A 19,263-nucleotide genomic window follows, 5' to 3' on the forward strand; every position below is an offset into this window, starting at 1 on the left:
GCTCCGTCCCTGGGAACGCGCCGCTAACGGGTGCGAAGCCGCGGTGGCAGCCGCGGGGGGCCGGCTCGGGGGATGCGGCCCTGGGACCCCGGGAGCGATGACCTGCTGTCTGAGAGCACAGTGCCCTCAGTCACCGGTGGGGGGGGAGGCAGGGGGGCGCTAGGAGCAGGCGGAGGAGCGCGGCTCAGGGCTAAGGCCCGGAGCGCTGGCTGCTGCTCCCCCCCAGCTTCTGCCCCTGAGCCTGTCCCTCACAGGCTCGGTCTTCACATCCCCACAATGGGCTGCTAGCAGGCTGGTTCTCCCGCCCCAAGGCCTGTGGGGAGAGCACGTGAAATAAAGGAAAAAAGGCTCCTGTGGACGTCACAGTGCGGCTCGGTGAGGCTCGGTGTAAGAAGCAAGAGGCCCGCGTAGAGCCTCCAAATGCCCCTGTGGTGGGGCGAGCAGGACCAGGCCACCCAGAGAGGGGCTGCCCAGGGCCCCCTGCAGACGGCACTGTGACCTTGGGAGCGGGTTCCCGGCTGTGAAGTCGGAGCTTCATGACTCCCAGACCTCCCTGGAGACGGCCGGCCCCTGCCGTCGGGCACCACGGCCTCCGAAAAGGACAGGAGGCCCCGACGTGGGCCGAGCGGGGCCCGGGCAGCGCAGGGCCGCAGCGGTCCCAGCCGGGGCAGCACGTAGGGCCCCCGAGGCAGCAGGAACCACCGAAATAGCCCGGGGCAGCTTTCCCACAGGCCAGGCTGTGGAGTATTTTTAGCCCTGGAGCCCGAGGCTCTAGGCCTGTTAATAATAGCCCCGGGCAGTGGGAAAGCGCAGGCGTGGGGGTGGGCAGTGCTTCGGACTCTGTCCACTCCCGGGGCCTCCGTCTGGCCAGAGTGGGGAGAGTCCAGCTCCCAAAATCAAAGTGGCAAAATCCAACACCAAGGGTTTCAGGGGCTGCTCCCCAGAGGGGCCGTGATCAGGGCAGAGGGCGGCTGCCCTTGGGGAGTCCCCAGTGGCCCTTCCCAGGTCACCCAGCCAGGCCCTGAGCATGGCCAGCCCCAGCCCCCAGGGGGTGTCAGACATTCCTGCCCCAAGGGGGCAAGAATAGTCCCAAAGTTTCGTCTACAGAACCCGGACCCCACCCCCTCCCCCCTCTTCCACTTCCCTGGGGACTGGTTCCTGGAGATCCAGGCTTCCACCCTGCACCCCGGCACACCTCGGGCTCCATCCCAAATCCCCAGCCTTAGTCACACAGGTTCCACCGGTGGCCCTGCCAACTGGCCTTTGTCCCAGAGCTGAAACCTCTGGAGAGCAGGGCTCCAAGGCTTGGGACATCTTGGCCCTCAGTGAAGACACAGAACCTAGAAAACCAAGGGCACACCAAGATTCATAGGGATGGCCTCTCATCCAGTTCCTCCTCTGCTCTGACGCTTTCCGTGGCTCCCCAGCACCTGCAGTAGCTGGGAATACTGTTGGCCAATGATACCGTGTTTCCTCCCAGATGAAAACTCGGCTGGGACAATAAAGAAGCTGAAGTGGATGACAGTAGAGAAACCCTGTATGCAGGTGAGGTGGGGGCCTCGAGGCCAGCTCAACAGCTGCTTCCCAAGGCTGGGTGGCACCCTGGGACAGAACAGAGTCCAAATGCCACCTTCGAGGCCTGGGGGTGCCACCTACATCCAAACCCAACTGTGCCAACCCACACCAGGCAGGCTCGGAGCAGCGGCCCCTCGACCCCACCTCCCCTCACCCCCTGTGCTGTGCCCAGGCTGAGCCTCCCCTGGAACCCATTAATTGGTCAGTTAGCTGAGCACCTGCTGTGCCAGCATCTTGAGGCGTGAAGACATGGAGAACCCCAGGACTTAACCTCCAGGACCCCGGGTTTGGCGGAAGAGACAAGTGAGGAGAGTGAGAGGTGTGCCCCATCCCAGTGAGAGTGGCAGCGGAGCTGGGGGCCCAGGAGGCGCGAGGGGTGGGGCGGGGGTGGAGACGTGCGGGATGCAGGCAGGGGGGGATGAACTGACAGCGCTGTGCAGCGCGTGGGCCACACCAGGTGCCCAGGTAGCGAAGCCAGGATCATTCCCTGCTGTGCACCTGCAAGGCCACCTCCCAACTTGGACTCTACAGCATCGTACCCATCCCAGCATCGGAACACCCTGGACCGTCCACTGGTAAACGCTGCAGGGTGAGAGAGTGAACGAATGAGTGGTTTGCTCCTTAACAGTGGAACTAGCCCAGGGGATACCGTGTTTCCGGGGAGCAGGTGGAGGGGATTCTGGCCTCCTGGGGAGCCTGTTGGGGGGGGGTCTCCCTGCTCCACCTCGAGCTAGCCAGGGGCCAGAGGCACGCAGCTGGGTGCCCCTCCCTTCCCCCCTGCGGCCCCTGCTGGCTTCTACTTGTCCGTTCACGTGCCCGCTCTCAAGTCTTTACGGGGTGGGGGGTCCACTGTGGCCCGACCCTCCCGTCCAGGACCCTGTCAGTAGACAAAGCAGACAGTGCCCACCCCGTGTCCCTGCAGTGTGGGGACACAGGTGAGAATGTAAGAAACAAGTGGACAATGGAGCCTGTTAGCAAAGGGCAGTGATGGGGACAATGAAGCAGAGCAGGAGGGACCCGGCATCGGGGGCAGGGACTCAGGCCGCTGGGAAATGATGCCCAGGTGGAGACGAGAGTCTGCAAAGGCCTGAGCAGGAGGGGCTGGGCTGTTAGAGTCCAGCAAGGAGGCCCCCGGGGCTGGCACAGAGGGAACCAGGCACAAGGTGGGCCACGCTGGCCCCAGCGGCTGCTGAGGGCATTTTGACTTTTGACTTCTTTTGACTTTACTCTGAGTGAGACCCGAGCCAGTGGGGGTTTTGGCCCTGTGTCTTCACAGCATCGGCCTGGCTGCTGGGCTGAGAGTAAGTGGGGACGGGGCACAGGTGGAGGCGGGGAGACCGCCCCGGGCCCAGGCAGCCAGTGCTTCCCGGAGGAGGAGGCGGGAAGGCGGGCAGGGGCTCTGCGCCTGGATCCACTGGGGGGCGGGGGGCAGGATTTTCTGACTGATGGGATGTGAGTGTGAGAGAAAGGGGATGGTGGCTGGTAGAACCATGCCCCCCAGAGTCATGTCCTAATCCTGGAACCTGTGACTACGTGACCTTAAGTGGCAAAAGGGGCTTTGCGGGTGTGGTTTAGTTAAGGGCGGTGAGATGAGAGGTGGTCCTGGACTAGCCGGCAGCCCCGGGCCAGGGACTGAGCCTGTCACCCCAGCCCCACGCCCCTCCTCCCAGGGCCACAGAGGATCAGCCTGGGGGGGGGGGGGCAGGTCTGCAGCATTAACAGAGAGGGCCCCCTGGCCGCGCCACTGGACCATCAACTTTGCCCACTGGCCCCTGGGCCGGCTCGGGGGGAAGCAGAGGGCCGCACAGGGGGCTTGGAGCCGAAGCCACTGGGGCCTGGCTACCACCTCTCCTGCGGCGGGACCGTCTCCAAGCAGGATGATCGGTGCCCATTGGAGTCACCCGCCCACGAAAACAGGAAGCACTGGGACAAGATCCTTCACCTTCCTCCGATTGTCATCGCCCAATTGTTCTTTGCGAGGGGACGCCATCCGGCCGCATCACTGACACTCTGATCTGCCCAGGCCAGGCCGGACCCCCCCCCCCAGCAGAGGCTGGGGGGCCGGGGCTGGGGAGCGGGCCTTCCTGCAGAGCGCAGGCCAGGGCCCCACGGGCCCCATCCACAGAGACCTTGACCTCACCCTGGTCTTTCAGGGCGAACCCGGGGGCTTTCCGAGGCTACGGGGCTGGGGAGAGCTGGCATTGCGGTGGAAATGGCCCTTTGAAATGCCTCCAGCCTGCAGAGTCACAGGGGCAGCCTGGGGAGACAGAGCAGCCGCCCTGACAGAAGGACAGGTGACCCTGGGCGAGCTGGGCCGCTCGGAGCAAAGTGGCGATGAGACTGCCTGGGTCTCAGCCCTGCTGAGAGCTGAGCGGGATTAGAGGTGTGGGGGTGGCCGGCCACGGGGCCACGAGGCGAGAAGCGGGTTCCCCAGGGTGCCCACCTCCAGCAGCACAGAGCAGCTCGGGAGCCATTTCCACCCGCCTGAAGGGTCGACAGTCACCAGCTCGCCCACGTGCAAGGAGAGAGGGCATGGGCCCCACCTCTTCACACGCACAGCGTCGGAGAATTTACCACCACGTTTTAAAACCACTGCAAGGCTCAGACAGGATAGTCCGGAGGTTCCCAGTGAGGGGTGCCCCCCAGGGATACTGGGCAATGCCTGCTGCTATGCTGTGAGTTTCATATTCCCCCCAAATTTCATATGTTGAAAACCTAATGCCCAAGGCAACAATACCAGGAGATGGGGCCTTTGGGGTGGGATTAGGGCCCTGATGAAAGAGGCCCCAGCGAGCTCCCTGTCCCCTTCCACCACGGGGACACGGCGAGAAACGGGAGGTCTGCAACCCAGAAGAGGGTCTTCGCCAGGACCCCGATCTTGGACCTCCAGCCTCCAGAGCTGCGGGAGTGAACGTCTGTTGTCTGTAAGCCACTCCATCTGTGGCACGTTGCGTAGCGGCCTAAATGGACAGAGACACCTGGAGACGTTCCGGGTGTCACAGCTAGGTGAGAGTGGGGGGACAGGGGACAGTGCTGCCGGCATGCAGTGGGGTCAGGCTAGACATCCCACAAGGCGCAGGACAGCCCCCCACAAAAAACTACCTAGCCCCAAACATCAGTGGGGCCACAGTGGAGACACCCTGGGCTAGTGGACATGGAGCCCAGGAGCGGTCACTCTGCCGGCCACAGTGGCCTCTGGGGTTGTCCGTGAAGCATTGATATGGAAGAAGGGTCGCCCTGCGGAGCAGCCCCCACCCGATTCCGAGTCAGGATGCAGGCTCTCTGGAGGCAGCCGAGGCCCAAGCACTGGGCTGGGAGGCAGGAGCGCCGGTCCTGCCTGTCCCCATGTCCCCACTCTGCTCCTCGAAGCTTCATGACTTCCATGAGTCACTTCCTCTGTCCCAACCTCCTTCCTCCAGGCAGAGGGGGTGCCCAGGGTGAGCTCCACAGTCTGGGACTCAGGGAGTCACTCGAAGGCCTCGAAGGGTGGTCGGTGCCTGCATGAGCCTGGCCAGCGAGATTCATGTGACCCCAAGATCACGGCGTCCTCTCCATGGGACCGTCCAATCGGAGGGGCCCCAGCTTATTCACAGAGTTCTTTGGTTTTATTTCCTCTCTTCTCTCTCTCTGGCCCCCACTCTCCCCCCTCTGGTTCCATTGAAATGCCGACCAAGGGTCGGCTACACGGGCGGCCCCCGACCGCGGCCTCCGGGGGGGGCCCCCCTCTCCACCCACGCCCAGCCTGGGAGGCCCGGCGGCGAAAGCAGCTCCGTTTCTGGAATTCCCTGCGAGTGACAGTGGCCCTGGCTGTCAGCGCCGCTCTGCTCACAGAGGCCGCTGGAGACGAGAAGACGCCCTATTGTCCGGGCGGCCTGCCGGCTGCAGGAATGTGCAGGACGCCTGCTGCAGGCACAGCCCAGGGGGGCCTTTGTGTGCAAACGCCGGGCAGCGCCCAGAAATAGCGCTGACCTCACAGCAGCGCCCAGAAATAGCGCTGACCTCACAGCAGCGCCCAGCCAGCCTCTGACCTCACAGCAGCGCCCAGCCAGCCTCTGACCTCACGCCAGCGCCCAGCTAGCCTTTGAGGCCCAGCCTCCTGCAGCGGGTGGGGCGCAGGGCGCACAGCTCCCCAGGAACACCGGGGGGCCGGGGCTGGCTGTCCACAGGTAGGTCGCTTGGACCGTTTGGGTACAGTTGATGCCCCCTCATCGGGGCGTGAGACCCGAGCCCCAGCGGCTGTGCACGCAGACACAGAGGGAGAGGTGGGCGACCCGGGACCAGGACACCCCGGGATGGCCATGCCAGCTCGGCTCCAGGCGATGGACTGTGGTCACTTCACCCCTGTAAGTTGTGCTTCTTTTTGCCAGGTGGTCAGCGTCAAGGTCCCAGTGGAAGGCCGTGCCGAGCTAGTATGAGAATACGGCACCTCTGTGCTCCTCCCCCCAAACCTGCAACCCCGGCAACCGAGAGACAAACCCAGATGAGCCCCAGTGAGGGGCATCCTACGAAGTAGCTGACCGCTCCCCCCAGGCCGTCAAGTCATCAAGAACAGGGCAGGTCTGGGATGATCCCAGAGCCCAGAGGAGCCCGAGGGGACGTGACGCGTAAGGGTGATGGGTCCTGCACCCGCGGGCCCTGGAAGAGACACAGGGGCTAGAAGATACAGAGGCTGGACAGGGTATGGACTTGGATGAACAGCAGTGGTTCCCAACAAACAAAAAACAAACAAAAGGGAAGTCAGACAAACGTCAAGTACGCTCAGTCCTGCCTCACGCGCACGCTAGAAGGACGGGGACGCTCGCAGCATCGAGACAGAGCCGCCCGGTGACTCCAGACCCCTCCTGAGCACCCCACGCGCCAGGGCTGCCCAGGTGCCCCAAGCCGACCACGACTCGGCCCGTGCCCTCTGGGATCCAGTTTATCTGAAAACCAGTTACCGTAGCTCTCGGATCACCCCGGCCTTGGGTGTATAGATCTGCCTGCGTAAATCTAGTCAAACCGACCAGCTGTTTCTTTGGGGGACATGAGAGGCACATTGGCTTCTGGGTGTCCCCACCCCAAGACAAACAGACAGCCTGGGGCAGCCACCCGCCCAAAGGCTCTGGCCAGGGTCAGCGAGCTTGCTGCTGTCACAGTGGGGGGCTGCTGTCACAGTGGGGGGCTGCTGTCACAGTGGGGGGGCTGCTGTCACAGTGGGGGGCTGCTGTCACAGTGGGGGGCTGAGACAAGCGATGCAGGGACACAGCGGAGGGAGCTGGACTCTGGCGGGTGCGGAGGAGGCAGAGGGGTGTCAGGAAACTACGAGCCGTGAAGGATGTGCGGGCCCTGAGGGTCCTGAGGGCGGTGAGAGCTCGCCCCACACCGGTGGGCAGCTTGGCTCCCTGTCCCCTGGAAACCAGGCAACTCCAGGCAGCACCGGGGCCACGTTTCTGGAAGGCACGCCCGACCGCACCACCAACCTGCTTAAAACTCTTCAAAAAGTCTGATTAAACACGACTGAGCCAAAGAAGCTGGCTCATCCCTTCGTGCGTTCGTTCCCGGGTCTAGGAGAAGTCTGCCGTCTGGACTGGCGGCAACGCATGTCTCCAGCTATTGTCCGTCAAGCTGCTGGGTGCTATTTTTTTCCCTTTTTGAGAATCAAACGATAACTCTCAAGCTCTCTGACTGCTCTTTGGATGTTCTCCTGCATCACCTTAAGGTCGTAATATTTAAACGTGTGTGTATTTGAAATCTTCTTCTGTTTAACGTTATTTCCACTGGTGCTAGTTCTTCTGTTTGCTGGGCCTGGTGTTCCTGTTACACAAATGCCCGGTGATCCCTGGTGCGAGTTCAGCGTCGTAGCTGGGACTGCCTGTCTCTTTGCCAACCCTTCTACCAGACAGTGTTGGGGGCATGGAGGTGGACACTCTCTCCTCCCTCCTGGGCCCTGAACTCACCCTCACAAATACAGATGATGCAAGACTCAGGACTTCTGTTCACTAAGACAGACCAGTGAGGGATACAGAGGCAAAGCCTGGAACTCCTGCAGCGACTTTGTTGCTATGAGGCAACCCATCCTGATGACATTCCCAACACACAGAGACAGGCAGAGCAGGAGAACTGCTCAAGAGTGGAGCCAGAGCCCGGTTCAACTGCACCCAAAGCCCACCTGCCACCAGACTTAGCTGGCTGTCCCTGCCACCTAGGAGCCTGAATGACAGAGAACCCCACGATGGATTTGCTGTGAATTCAAGACCTGAAGACTGGGGCCTGGTAACATGTAATGAGCCCTTTCTGCCCAGTGTCCCAAGATTTGCTCTTGGAAACCCTTTTTCTTCTGGGCCTGCCATGCAGCCTGTAGAGAAGGTCACATGTCCAAGGTCACCTAGGTTATGATTGTAAAATTCAGGATTCGAACCCGGGCCTCTGCACTCCTGAGCAGAAACTCGGCCAGCTGGCCTGCCAACTGATGGAGCTGCTAAACTGATACTTTGCAAAACACTTTGCATGTTTCCAATTGCAGAGCGTGGTCACGTTGTTCCGACTCCCTGATGTGGTGGACGGGGCTGGCCGGTCCCGAGAGGGATCTGAGGCGATGCTCCGCAAGCCGGGGCGCCCGCTCGCTGGCAGGACATCAGAAAGCCGCCTCCCGCCCCGGCGCAGGCAGCCGGCTCCCCACTTGAAAAGGACCCCTATCAGTTTCACTTTTTTTTCCTTCTTGGTGCCTCCCTAATGAGACGATATTAGAGTTGAAAATAAATAGATGTGTGGCTGGGTAAACAGATAAACAGATAAATAAAGCCTGGGTTTCCTCCGGGGCGCTGGCCCTCCTCTCTCCCTAGGCTGGCGGGGGCCTGGGTTTCCAGCGTGCTGAGCTCCGGGAGGGGACTCCCAGCCACCTTTCCTGAGCACCTACTAGGTGCAGGCCCAGAGCTCTGCTCCCTCTCAATGAGTCTTCACGAGGACTCCTGGACTTGGCAGGCATCACCCCTGAGTGGACGGGGTGCTATTCTTCTGGTGGCTTCTGGTCAGGACGCAGGCATGGCCACACTGAGGAGGGCTGAAGGCCCGGGGAGGGCAGCCCGGAGGACAAGGTCAGCTGGCCGGGCAGCCCCGACGCCCGACTGCAGGCCCATTGCCCTGATTTCTAGGTGCGACGGTCAGCAGGGTCCAGGGCACAGGCAGCTCCAGGCCAGCCAAGGAGAAGGACCCACGCAGGAGAGGCCCAGGCCTGCTCTCCCGCCTCTGCTCTCGCCCCTCTCTGCGCCTCTGGAGACCAGGCGGAGCGCAGGGGGCTTTCGGGGCAAGGAAACCGCTCCGTCTGATACTACGATGGTGGACACGGGTCATTATAGTTTTGCCCAAACCCACAGAACACACGACACCAAGAGTGGACCCTCACGTCAACTGCGGACTCCGGTTCCGTGACCCATCAGCACCGGTTCACGGATGTCGACACGTGCACCACACCAACGCATGACATTAACAACGGGGGAAACTGTGCTGGGGGGACAAGGGGGCGTATGGAATTCTCTGAACTTTCTGCTCAGTTTTCCTGTAAACCTAAAAAATAAAATCTATTAATTTTTAAAACCCACTGAAACCTGATCCCCTGTGACCCACACTGCCGGTGGCCACTGCGGCTGGTGTTGGACTCTGCGGGACCGCAGCCCCCTCTGGTTAGGTCCCCACCCTATCCAGCCCCATTCAGTGTCACCCGCAGGACCGCAGGACTGGGAGCAGGACCACGGGAAGAGCTGGGGCCAGCTCGCTGCCTTCCCCGCACCCTCTGCCCGCAGCTCCGAGATGGCCAGGGAGGTGGCAGCTGTCGGCCAAGGGCTGGGTCAGGTGTTAGTGGCCGAAGGTGATGCAGGGGTCCAGTGGACCTACAGAGCCTCCTGGGCTGCACCCACGGGAGGGGTCCCTCCATCACCTGTCTCTGGGCCACCCCTGGGCGCTCAGGTTGCGCCTCCACCGGGCTGGTGCGAGAGTAAGACGCGGAGCCCTGCCTGCCTGCCCCCCACCCTGGAGCGGAACAAAGCCCTCCTTTGATGAGCCTTCCAGGGACCCGGGCACATTCCCACGGGACCCGTTCCTGGCCCCCCATCCAAATGCAGGTTGTCGGTGACCTGACCCGAGGGACAGGCCACTCTGTTATCAGCTACTGGCCCGGCATTGTGGGAGCTTATCAGAGCGCTCCGGTTACCCGCGGGAGGCCCGGCGGCCGCCGCTCTAGGCTCCGGCCCTGCCGCCTGGCCTGGCCCGCCGGCTTCCAGCTGCTCCCTCGCCCCGTCCCTAACCCGAGGGTGTCGCATGCAACTTCCTGAGGTGCTGGGGTTCTGTGAAGGTGCCCCAGGGACTCCCTGGAGTGGGGGCTCCAGGCCCCCGATTCCCTTTGTAACAATTACACTGGGAAACCTGGTAGAGTTTCTTTGAAAAATGTTCTGACTGCAATGTGGATGCCCTGAGGACATCATGCAGAGCGAATAAGCCAGTCACAGGGGGCAGGTCCTGTAGGATGCCACCCTACGAGGTGTCTGCCTGAGAGGGTCCTACACGCGAGGTTCCCAGCTGCTGGGTCGAGTGCACACGCAGCCCAGCTCCTTCTGGACTCTTCCTTCTGCGCTGCTCTGCGGGGCGGCTGCTCACAGCAGCGGCGGGGGAGAGGATGTCTGGACACCCCGAGCACCCTCCTGAAATCCCAGGGTCCTGAATTTCCCGCTGAGCTCAGTCCTTCTGCTGTTAGTTCATCCCATGCTGGCAACATTCAGCTTCCTGTTTACAAGGGGCGAGCTGGGGGGGCGAGGAAGCCTCTGGAGAGAGTCCGAACTTGGTGACACCGGCGAAGGCCCCTGAAGTGTGCCGATGACGAATCTAACGTGCTGCGGGTTAAACTCTCCTGGGAATGCGCCCAGCGTGGATAATTAAACGAAAAATAACTTGGCAGATAGATGTGGGTTTTTGCTGAACCCGAAACATGTGAAAAGATGTTTGACTAACACCAGCCCTGGGCGTGGCCCCTCTTTTCCGAAGGGCCAGTGGTCGCGTTCAAGGACGTCAGGCCACAGAAACCCGCAGACCATCTGGCCCCCCTGGCCCGCAGTCTCCTCCTCCCGGTGTCTGGACACAGAGGAAGCACGTTCACCCCACGATGGCCTCCGCTCGGTAGATTTCTATTTTTTTAATGTCTTTATTGATTTTAGAGAGAGGAAGGGAGAGAGGGAGAAACATCAGTGATGAGAGTCATTGATCGGCTGCCTCCTGCACGCCCCCTGCTGGGGATCGCAACCCGGGCCTGTGCCCCGACCGGGAATCGAACCGCGATCTCCTGGATCCTAGGTCGATATTCAACCACTGAGCCACGCCGGCCGGCTAAATACATCTCTTGATTCTCCAGTTCTAGAACCTCAGCAGTATCCAGAGGGGCTGATTCCCGACAGATTTTAAAGAAATATTTTGGATGAGTCCATTGCTTTCAAGACTAGAAAGAAGACTTTTGATTTTGATTAACAGCAACAATAAAAAGAAAGAAAGAAAGAAAAAGAAAAACAGAACTGCCAGCAACAGTGCTATCGTTGTGTGCTGGCCGCTCCTCACTAGCAGAAGGGTTCCAAGAAGGCCTCGAGGGCACCGTCCCAACTATCACAGTGGTTTCCAGGAAATCCCCTGCCAGCCTCGGCAGCGGAGAGAAAGAGCGGCCCTGGTCCCGTTCCTGGGGCAAAGGCAGCACTCTGCCCTCCGCTGGCCCTCGGCTGGGCGCTGTGCCTGCGTCTCTGCTCAGAACCTCCTCCCTGGAGCCTCCGATCTTCCTGCTGGCGACTGGGGATGGTCGGAACAGTTTCCCACGCTCCTTTACCACCATGCCTCTGGGCTCAGGGCGTGATTTCTGCCACGTTTGTAAGGCAGGTCTTTCTGAGCCCTTGGTTACCAACACTGCACCCACATTCCCACAGGCATCTTCTCAGCAGACATGGTACCGCCTGCCGACTGCCAGACACGTAGAGGAAAGTCACAGCCTGTGTGCTTGAGCAACTCACAGTAGGGCACCAACCGAGGAGATACTTACAAACCACTGTAAGTACCATCCATTCACTCACTTACCCATCTATCATTCCACCCACCCACCCACACATTCATCCATCATCCATTCATCATCCATCCATCCATCCATCCATCATCCATCCATAATCCATCCATCCATCCATCATCCATCCATAATCCATCCATCATCCATCCATCCATCCATCCATCATCCATCCATAATCCATCCATCCATCCATCCATCCATCCATCCATCCATCCATCCATCATTCATCCATAATCCATCCATCCATCCATCATCCATTCATCATCCATCCATCCATCCATCCATCCATCCATCATCCATATCCATCCATCCATCATCCATCCATCCATCCATCCATCCATCCATCCATTCATCCATCCATCATCCATATCCATCCATCATCCATCCATCTACTCACTCATCCCCACACACATCCTCCTATCCATCCAACCAACCAATATCTATGGAGAAGTGTATTAGTTTTCCATGGCCTCTGTAACAAAATACCACAAACTGGGTGACTTAAAAAAACAGAAATGTATTTTCTCATGGTTCAGGAGGCCAATAGTCCAAAGTCAAGGTGCTGGCAGGCCCATGCTGTCTCCGGAGGCTCTGAGGTGGAGGATCCTTCTTTGCCTCTTCCAGCTTCTGGTGATCCTCAGTGTTCCTTGGCTCGTGGCAGCATCGCTCTACCCTCTGCCTCCATAATCGCATGGCCCCGAGGATTTCCTCTCGCAGTACAGTTTGAGAAGCCTGCTCTAAAAAGAAGAGCCCTTCTGAGGGAGGTGCAGGCCTTGGATGGTGGGAATGAGAGAAAGGGAGCAGGGAGCAAGGTCAAGAGCCCAGGAAAGGACGCTGTGCAGAAATACATCAGGTGTCTGAGCAGGACCCGTGGCTCTAAGTGGCTCCCTGCGGCTCCTGCCTCTTGTTTCCTAGAAGTTCACCCTGTGGTGGGGGTGGGATAGGATGGGGAGAGACTGCTTGATGGGTATGGATCTAAATCTAATCTTTAAAACTATAACACTTTCACAAAAAGATATGCAAGACCCGCTCTGTGACTTGAAATTAGGCAAAGAGTTCTTAGAACCATAAAAACAGGTAAATTGGACTTCATTAAAAATGAAAGCATTCGTTCTGAGAAGGACACTGTTAAAAGAATGAAAAGAAAAGCTACAGGCTGAGGAAATATATTTGCAAATCAAACATCTGACAAAGGACGTATATTCAGAATACGTAAAGAACTTTCAAAACTCAATAGGAGGAAAACAAACAACCAAATTAAAGTATGTGCAAGGGACCGGACCAGTCCCTTCACCAAAGAGGGAAAACAGAGAGCAAGTATCGCAAGTATCGCAAGTATCGCATACAAGTCATTCGCAGTTAAGAAAATACAAACTAAAACCATGATGAGATGCGACCACACACCTACTGGGACAGTTAAAATTTTTTAAATGTACAATACTAAGTGCCGGCAAGGATGTGGAGCAGGTGAGACTTTCAGATACTGTTGGTGGGGATGCAAAATGAGGCAGCCACTCTGAACGGCAGTTTGGCAGTTTCTTAAAAAGCCAAACATGCACTCACTACAGGACCCAGCAATTCCACTCTTGGATAGCCACCCTGCAGAAATGAAAACTTATGTCCATGAGCAAACATTTGTGGCAGCTATACTCATGGCTGCTGAAACCGAAACAACTAAAATGTCCTTCGGTATGTCAACAGATGAACAGCTGTGTGCATCCCATGAAACACTAGTTGGCAATAAAAACAACTTGCAACAGTTTAAGTGACTCCGAGATATCATGGTGAATAAAATAAAAAAAAATTACATATGATATGGTTTCATTTATCCCATAAATTACAACAAAGGAGAACAAATCGGGGATGCGGGAGCATGACTATAACGGAATAACATGAGGGCATCAGTGAGGATGACAAAACCATCCTGTGTCCTGACTGTGGTGGTTACGAGAATCTACGCATGTGTTAAAATTCATTGATCTGTACCTCCGCTCCAATAAAAGTGATTTTACTGTACGATAATTTTAAAAATAAAAAATAGAAATGGATGGAATGTTAAACAACATAGTAGGCACAGCTGAAAAAAGACTTAGTGAAGAAACTGTCGAGAATGTCACCCAGAGAAAGGATATTAAAAATATGAAAGAATGCGTTAACAGTATATGCAATACTTAAAAAGAAATTTAGAGCCCTAAATATTTAGTAATCGACAGATTAAAGGAGAAAAACAAAATGATTGCTTTAATAAATGCAAAAAATTTTTCAATAATATTCAGTATCCAATCATGGTTTTAAGATCTTAGCAAAATAGGAATAAAAGGGAATTTCTTTAATCTGATAAAGAACATCTATCAAAAATGCCTACAATATTAACCATACTTAATGGAGAGATGCTGATAGAATTCCTTTTAAAATCGAATATTGAACACTTCTACATAACATCAAATCCAAGGTTCTAACCCTATGCAATAAGACATGAAAAATATATATGTAAAAGGAGAAAGGTAGAGAAAAATTTTTTATTAGTTGCAGATGAAAATATTATCTACATAGAAAACCCAAAAATAGCCTATGGAAAAAGTATTAATAAGAGAGTTAAATTAGATGAGTGGATACAAAACCAATATACAAAACTCAAATGCATTTCTATAAAGCAGCAACAGTTAGTTAGAAAACACAAGTTTTTAAAAGATGCCATTTGCAATAGCAACAGAAACAAAGTAACAAAAGTTACCTAGAAGTAAATCTAACAAAAATATATCTCTATACAGTGTGTGTTTGGATAAAGACTCACTATCATAAAGGGGTTAGTTCTCCCCAAAAGTGTATCTAGATTCAGTGCCGTTCCAATACAAACAAACAAACAAACAAAATGTTGCTTTAACTCCTCTTTAATGTACTTCAGCGAAGTTTGGATGTTTTTACCATAAAAGGATTATTATACACTCGCCCTGGGACCTAGGAAGAGGCCTGAATTTCTTCACCTACAAAAACCAAAGGATGGAAATCAGCGATCCCCAGCGCCCCTTCCTGCCCTGCAGCCCTAAGGTCTCTGGGACTCCCTGGAGGGGGGCAGGTAAGATACATCTGACCGTTCTCTGTGGCTCCTCCCTGGCACTGCCCACCTGAAGGAAATGAAATAGCCAACCAAGGCGGGAATGGGCCTAGGACTCCACCCCGAAACCATGATTTCTAACAGGACAGAAAGGCAAAGCAAATCAAGACACGTCCAGAACATTATGTAACTGCTGCCAATAGCTTTTAAAGGATTACATAAACAGGGAAAATATTCACGACATGTTCAGCGGGGAAACTGCACCTAGACTGTAATTACGATTCCGATACAAGACAAGATCCAGGCTGCAAGGCTGCCCAAACTGCGGGTCCCACCCCGAGCCGTGTTTCCGTTGGCCTATGTACTGCTATTAATTCTAATTGTTGGCCAACGTTAAAAGTCCGGAGATTTCACATAAACATCCAGATTTCTTGCTTCCCTTAGAAATGTCAGGATTGACAAACACTGGACCAAATTCCCACGTGGGAAACAGTGGCAGAGGGAACTGGGGCTGCCCCTCAGGAGGGGCCGTGTGCTGTCCTACTGGCCACAGCCCCTCCTGTCCTGCTTCTCCCGGTCCAGGTGAGCGTGTGACACCTGGATTGCGACGCTGTGTCAGCACCTTCATGCTTTGTTCGTGGACAGAGGGAGATACCCAAACGTGGGTTTGACCACCTAGTGCTTTCTGGTTTTTCTCTGGTGGGTTTTCCTCGCTGGCGATGTCTTAGAAATAATAACCTGTTCTTGCCCTGGCCCGCGTGGCTCAGTGGTTAGAACGTCGGCCTGCGTACCGAAGGGTCGAGGGTTCGATTCCTGGTGAAGGGCACGCCCCCCGGGTCGGGCGCGTGCCGGAGGCGACCAGTCTATGTGTCTCTCACCTCAATGTTTCTCTCCCCCGCCCCCTCTCTAAAAAGCAATGGAAAAAATACCGTGTGGTGAAGATTAACAAGAAAACAATAATAATAACCTGCTCTCAAACCGTACGGAGCGGGGGCTGCTCAGATGGCACACAGCTCTTTCCTCCGCTTTCCTCCACTTTCCTTTCCGCCTCCCCCTCCCCACCGCCTCTTCCACCATGACGGCTGTCTGTCTGTCTGTCATGTCATCCAAGTTTGCGGACCCTTTGATCTACATATTATGTGATAAGAGGAAAGGTTTTCTAAATCGGGACACGAACCAGAAAAAATAATGTCACCTGTGCCTCGCCCGTCACCCCACATCCCAGAAGTGCCAGCTCCGGGCCTCTCTCCTCTCCTGTCCCCCTCGGATCCGCTTGGTTCGCTGGGAAGAAGCATCTACTCCTCGGGGAGTGAGGGGGGGACAGGAACTGTGCCCGTTAATATGAGGAAGGGACAGAGGCAGACGCGGTCTGGCCTGCGGTGTTGGAGACCCTGGGTGCCACCCGGGGCAGCGGGCACCACGAGCGTCTCTGAAGGCTCGCGGTTAACTCTGTTGATAGGCCTGAGCAGGAAGTGGCCCCGGGCTTTTTTGGGGGGCCAGGAAGACCCACAAAGGAGAGGAGGGGGGCACTCACAGCCCTGAGTCCGCCTCCGTCACCAGGAGTCATTCGCGAGAGAAAGAGCCGGGAATGGGGCTGAAGGGACCTGGGGGCCTGTCGCTGAGACGGGCGTCGTGGGCTCGGTGGGTTCCCTGCAAACAAGTCCCGCTCACAGGGGCTCACCCGCCACTGTCCCCGTTCTCAGGATCCACCCCCCACACACCCCGAAACTGCAGAAAAGAGCCTGTGAAAGAATGTTCATGGCTTTATGTTTCCTTTCCTTATGTGTCCTGACTCTGGTTTTTGCTGTTTTTTTTTCCCATTCAGGTGAAAGTCACCCAACAGAAAACAAACCATTTAAAGGTGAATGACGCACCACCTCTGTCTAGTTCCAGAACAGTCCATCGCCTTCCCCAATGAAACCGGCCGTTAGCGTCACACCCGCCCCTGCCCAGCCTGGCAGCCAGCGACCTGCCTTCTGCCCCCGTGGGCCTGCCTGTCCCCGACGCGTCGCATTCGTGGGTCCACGCGGTATGCGGGCTCCTGGTCTGGCTTCTCTGCGGAGCACAGTGCTCTCGGGGCTCACCCACACGCCCGTAGCCTGTGTCAGAGCCCCGTCCCTTCTGACGGCTGAGTGCCGCTCCTGTATGGACGGACCACACCGTTCGTCCGCCCTCGGCCGAGGGACCGTCGGGCTGTCTCCCCCTTTAGACCGTTGTGACTAACGCTGCTGTAAACCAGTGGAGGCCAGTTTTGGTGTGAACACCTGCTCGCACCTCTTTGGGGCACACTGCTGGGTCCTGCGCCCGGGCCCCAGCTGCCCCCCACCCCCCCCACTGCTCCGGGGCCTGGGTGTGGCCATGGGTGGGCGCCAGTGTACCTGCGTTGGTCTTTACCTGACCTCAGCCAGACCAAAAGCCATCTGAGGTCGGGGACAGACCTGGCACGTGTTTATCTCCCCCGGGGGCTGGAGGCGGGGACATGGGAGGCACTGCAGGGAGCCCCAGAGCCTGGGGTGGGGGGGCTGGGGTTCAGTTTCCTCTCTGAAGTGCTAAGAGCTCACTCGGTCTCCCTCTCTGTGTGTCTCCCTGTCTCTGGGTGTCTCTCTGTCTCTCTTCCCACACTGTTGAGCGCTGAGTGGTGAGCCCTCCACAGCCTGTCCCTGCTCCAGGGCATCTCCCTCCCCGCCCGAAGCTCTCGGAGGTACGTGGGATGGGCTTGGGCACCGCCCGGAGGGTTCTCAGGCCGAGGGCACGGGGCAGAAGGAATTTCTGAGCACTCCCACGGCCTCGGCGCCTCGGGGGGAGAGGCTGCCTCCCGCCGCTGCAGGGCCGCTCTTGTCCGGGTTTCAGGTCTAGAAGCAAAAGGATCACGTCTTTTGCACACAGAATTGCTTCCCTCTACGGGCAGCCTCAGGCCAGCCGGGGGACAAACTGGGAGGGTGGTGGCCGGCCCGGAGGATGGGCTGACCACCCCCTGCCTCTCCCTGCCGGGGACCCCACACCCGGCCTCAGTTTCCTCACCAGGAGAGGGGGGCACAGGCAGAATAGCTCCAAGGGCCCCTGCGGCCCGACGTGGGCTGGTGGCGGCCGGCTCCACTCTGCCCGCTCTGCAGGCGGGAACCGGGGGTCTGCTCGGCCAGCTCCCGAGCTGAGGATGTGGGGGGAAAGTTCTGGATGCAGGGCTGGGCAGGTCTCTGACCCAGGGTCCATGGGCACCGCCTTGGCTGGTCAGGGCCCTGACTCTGTGTCCCTCCCTCCAGGACCGGGCTGCCACCCGGCTACCTTGCTGTTGACGGGGCAGCCCGGATGCCAGCTGCTGGCCGGTGGGACCCCGCAGAGGCGCAGAGCTGCGGGAATGGCTCTGCCTGGGCCCCGCCACGCAGCCGTCTCCAAAGGCAGGTGTCTTCAGGGCCTGCAGGCGCCAGGCCGGGCGGCTGCCCTCTAGAATCCCTCAGCCACACTAGAAACTCATTCCGTGGCCATACTGCACGTGCGGTTTTTTTAAAATTAAAAGTGGGTGCCCACCCAGCCTGGTGACCCACCGCCCCCTGAGAGCTGACGGCAGCCTTCAGAGGCGTCCCCGGAGCAGCGGCCACCCCCGGAGAGTCCCAGACGCAGGCCGCGTCCTTCCCCAGAATCCTCCCTCGGAAAAGAGACCCAGCTTTCTGCTGGAGCCCTTACGAAGCCTCGCACCGCGGGCCTTTCTCGCAATGTTTTGTTTTATATTTAATAGACTGGTTTGGGGCAGTTGTAGGTTTAGGGAAAAATGCGGGAAAGTAGGGAGGGTTCCCACGTGCGTCACCCCCGCCTCCCGTTTCCCTGGTGAACAGCCGGCTGAGTGGGAACCTCGTCAGGACCTGGGAGGCTGCGCCACGGCCTGTCATTCAGCAGAATTCAGTTGACACGAGGCTCACTCCTGGTGTCTACGGTCTGTGGGTTCGAGCAGATACGTGATGACACTGTAGTGTCCTACAGAATCACTTCGCTGCCCTAAAAGTCCTCTGTGGGCCCTGCCCATCCCTCCCTCCCCCAGCCCACGGCAGCCACTGAGCTTTTTTACTGTCTCCATGGTTTTGCCTTTTGCAGACCTTCGTGTAGTTGGAATCACCGTGTCTAACCTTCTCAAATTAATGCCTCTTCTCACGTAGTCAAACGCATTTGAGATTCCTTCCTGGCTGTTCCTGCTTCTGAGCACATCCCTTTTAGCGCCGGTAATATTCCGCGGTGTGGATGGACCACACTTTATTCATCCGTCACCTCCTGAAGGGCCTCCTGGCTGCTTGAAGTTTTGGCGATTGCGGATAAAGCTGCTATACACATCCGTGTGCAGGTTTTTGTGTGGACATACGTGCTCAACTCCTTTCAGGGAGTGGGTACCATCCCCTGCCCCGCTGTGTGGGTTGTGAGCAGGACATGGGCGATGGGCAGACCCTGGTCCCGGGGCTGGCAGCGACCCCGTTACCTGCGTGGGCACACCTGAACTGCGCTCTCACACGAGGTAAGGAGAGGCCGTCACAAGGAGCACAGGGAGGGACGGCGGGCTGTGTGCAGGTCACCTGAGCACTAA

The sequence above is a fragment of the Miniopterus schreibersii genome (assembly GCF_964146895.1).
Source record: "Miniopterus schreibersii genome assembly, chromosome: 12".
Taxonomy (NCBI): domain Eukaryota; kingdom Metazoa; phylum Chordata; class Mammalia; order Chiroptera; family Miniopteridae; genus Miniopterus; species Miniopterus schreibersii.